Below are 4,259 nucleotides of genomic sequence, written 5' to 3'. Positions count from 1 at the left end.
AGTGCTGGGATTTCAGGCGTGAGCCACCACGCCTGGCCCCGGACTTGTCTTTTATTTGTTGATTCTATCTCCTTTTCACCATCCCCTATCACCATTACATCCACCCTTCCCCTTCCTCAGCTTTGATTCCGTGCCTCATCATTATAATTAGTCGCTTGCATATATACTTAACTCCCTGGCCCCTTCTCCTTCCATCATATTCATGTGGCAAAACTCCACTGCTGTGACTTCTTCTTTTTTTCTTTTTTTCTTTTTTTTTTTTTTTTTGATATGCAGTCTCGCTCTGTTGCCCAGGCTGGAGTGCAGTGGTGCGATCTCGGCTCACTACAACCTCTGCATCCCGGGTTCAAGCAATTCTCTTGCCTCAGCCTCCCGAGTAGCTGGGATTACAGGCTCCTCATTCCACCACATCTGGCTAATTTTTTATTTTTTTATTTTTTTATTTTTAGTAGAGATGGGGTTTCACCATGTTGGCCAGGATGGTCTCAATCTCCTGACCTTGTGATCCACCTGCCTCGGCCTCCTAAAGTGCTGGGATTACAGGCATGAGCCACTGCGCCCAGCCACTGTGACTTCAACCTTCACCCAAACAGCTGAAGAAACATCTCTCCAAACTAGCTGGTCTCACTTCAGTTCATGACTCTCAAATATTGCTTGTGTTGATCACCAATGCTCTCGGATGTCCTTAGTTCTGCACACTCCTCCACCCACCCCAACAGCTATTTTATTCTCCTCTCTCCTCCAGCCTCCACCCCCTCCTCCTCTCTGCTCACTCTGTTGATGGTCTTGCTCTCAACTTCATGGAGAAAATAGAAGCAATCTGAAAGAATTTCCACACGCCCCCACCACCTACCTACATCTGTCTCCATATACTGTGACATCCCTCTTGTTACTGTACATGAACTGCCTGTGTTCTTACCTAAGAGAATTCCTTCACCTGGGCACTAGTTCACATCCTCTCTCACCTGGGTAACTTCTGGGCTCTCCAATTCTCTCCATCTCTTCTGCATCATCAGTTTGCCTGCCTCTATGAGAGCATTGTCATCAACCTCTCTCAGATCTTAAAGAAATAAGTAAATCACCTCCCTCAACCCCCTACATTTGTCTGCTCTTCTTTACTGAAAACTCTTCAAAAATATTAGTCTATCCTTGCTCTCATCACTTCTCCTCTCATTCTGTCTTGAACCCACTCTCACCCCACCATTCCGGAATCACTCTCGTAAAGGTCACCAGTGCCTTCACCACTGCCAAATCCAATGATCAATTCTCAGTCGTCATCTCACTGGCTCTGTTAACTGCATTTGCCAGTTTACTGGGTTTCTGGGATCACTCACTAGCTTCTTCACCTCTGCAATGGCCACCCCTTCTCAGTCTCCTTTGCATCCTCCTCATCTTCTCAACATCTTCCTCAGCCCCAGGGCTCCATCCTCAGACCTCTTGTTTTTTCTGTCTTCACTCACTCCTTTCATGATCTCATCCAGCCTAAGTTTTGGGAATGCTAGCTGTAAGTTAATGACTCCCAAATTTATATTTCCAGTCAAGCTTTCTGCCTGAAATCCAGATGCGTGTGTCTGGCTGGGCATGGTGGCTCATGCCTGGTAAGCCCAGCACTTTGGGAGGCTGAGGTGGGAGGATTGCTTGAGCCCAGCAGTTTGAGACTTCAGTTTTGTTGTTCAGGCCTGAGCAACATAACAAGACCCTGTCCTTATTAAAATAAATAATAAATTAATTAATTTAAAAATAAATTTGGTAGTACCAGACTTGGGTGTCTAACTGCTGCAAACTCCTGATCTCCAGCCCAAATAGTCTTCCTTTGTCAGCTGTACCCATTCCAGTCAATGGCTAGTCCATCTGTCTAGTTGTTTAGCCCCAAATCTTGGGGTCATGCTTGATTCTCCTCTTTCTCCTATAATCCACATCCTGCAAATTCCGTTGCCTCTGCCTTCAAATTCATCCAGAATCTGACCACTTTTCACAATATGACCTCTAACACCCTAGTTCAAGCCCCCATTATCTTTTGCCTGGAGTACTGCAATGCCTTCTTTGTTTGTTGTTGTTGTTGTGGTTGTTGTTGTTGTTGTTGTTGTTTCTGAGACAGAGTTTTGCTCTTGTTGCCCAGGCTGTAGTGCAATGGCACGATCTGGTCTCACCAGTGGCGACCTCTGCCTCCTGGGTTCAAGCAATTCTCCTGCTTCAGCCTCCTGAGTAGCTGGGATTACAGGCATGCGCCACCAGGCCTGGCTAATTCTGGATTTTTAGTAGAGACGGGGTTTCTCCATGTTGGTTAGGGTGGTCTTGAACTCCTGACCTCAGGTGATTGACTCGCCTTAGCCTCCCAAAGTGTTGGGCCGTAATTGTTTCTTAATTGGTCTTCTATTGTGCAGCGGCCAGGGTGATCCTGATGGAAAGCAAATGGAAGCCAGCTAAGTGTGATGTATTATCCCAAACTGGATTCTGAAACAGAAAAACATCAATAGTGGTAAAACTGGCAAAGTCTGAATAAAGTCTAGAATTTAGCTTATACCAGGGTACTAATGTTGGCTTCTTAGTTTTGACAAATGTACCATGGTAAGGTATAATGCTAAAACCAAGAGAAATTGGGTGAGTCATATTTGGGAAATTTCTATACTATCTTTGGAACTTTTCTATACATCTAAAATTATTCAAAATTTAAAATTTTATTTAAAAAATGGAAGTCAGATTTTGTCATGTCTTTGTTCCAAACCCTCCAGCGGCTCGCTCCCATCTGATCTTTTTTTTTTTTCCATCTGATTTTATTCCCTGCACACTCCCACCTCATTCTGCCACATCCAAACTGGCCTCTGAGTTGATCCTTTTTTTTTGAGGTGGACTTTCATTCTCATTCTGTTGCCCAGGCTGGAGTGCAGTGGCGCAATCTGGGCTCACTGCAAGCTCTGCTTCCCAGGTTCACGCTGTTCTCCTGCCTCAGCCTCCAGAGTAGCTGGGACTACAGGCGCCCGCCACCACACCCAGCAATGTTTTGTTGTTGTTGTTTTTTTTTGTATTTTTAGTAGAGACGGGGTTTCACCATGTTAGCCAGGATGGTCTCGATATCCTGACCTCATGATCCGCCCGCCTCGGCCTCCCAAAGTGCTGGGATTACAGGCGTGAGCCACCATGCCTAGCCCTGAGTTGATCCTTGAATACATAAGCATGTTCCCTGCCTCAGGATCTTTGCACTAGCTGTTCTCTGCCTGGAATGCTATAACCCAAATATTTTCATAGCTCACTCCCTGAGTTCATTCAGCTCTCTGCTCAAATCTCATGTTAGTAAAGAAGCCCTCGCTGATCATCTTATATATTAAATAATAACCTCATCTCTGTCCCAGGATATTCCCTTACACTAGTTTTTTTCTTTTTTAAATAAAAAGCAGTGGGCTGGGCACAGTGGCTCACACCTGTAATCCCAGCACTTCGGGAGACCGAGGTGGGTGGATTACCTGAGGTCAGGAGTTCGAGACCAGCCTGGACAACATGGTGAAATTCCGTCACTATTAAAAATACAAAAAATTAGCTGGGCATGGTGTGGCGCACCTGTAATCCCAGCTACTCGGGAGGCTGAGGCAGGAGAATTGCTTGAACCTGGGAGGCGGAGGTTACAGTTAGCCCGGATCATGCTGCCATTGCACTCGAGCCTGGGCAACAGACGGAGACTCCATCAAAAATAAAGACATAAATAGCAGTAAACACACCATCCCTTATACTACTTTAATTAATAAAGAGCCACACCCTATATTTAATTTTCACCATAACCCTGCCAGACGTATTATTATTATTCTAGTGTTTTTATTTGTTTGAGACTGAGTTTCTCTGTTGTCCAGGCTGGAATGCAGTGGCACGATCTCAGCTCACTGCAACCTTCACCTCCTGGGTTCAAGTGATTCTCCTGCACAGGATTTGGAATCTGGTCACTGATTGGCATTGGTTGTGTGATCCTGACAAAGTCTCATAAAATTCTCAGGCCTCAGTTTCCCCACTTGTAAAATGGGGAGAATAGCACCAGCCCTATTCTCTAACAGTATCCCTGAGGGTAGAATGAGAGAGTGTGTGTAAAAGTCAGGTATGTGTACAGGAGGTTAGAGAGTAGGGGCTGAAGGGAGTGGTTGTGGAGGCATTGGGGGATCGTGATAAAGTCAGTTTCCTACCCTGGAGCAGGAGAGGGGGTTGGTAACAGAAACAATGATGGGAGGCTGAGCTGGGCTGTGCTGGGGCTTGCCTTTGAGCAATTGTTTCTGTCC

This window comes from Colobus angolensis, unplaced genomic scaffold (assembly GCF_000951035.1).
Source record: "Colobus angolensis palliatus isolate OR3802 unplaced genomic scaffold, Cang.pa_1.0 Scaffold51, whole genome shotgun sequence".
Classification (NCBI taxonomy): Eukaryota; Metazoa; Chordata; class Mammalia; order Primates; family Cercopithecidae; genus Colobus; species Colobus angolensis.
This window is presented reverse-complemented; position numbering follows the sequence as displayed.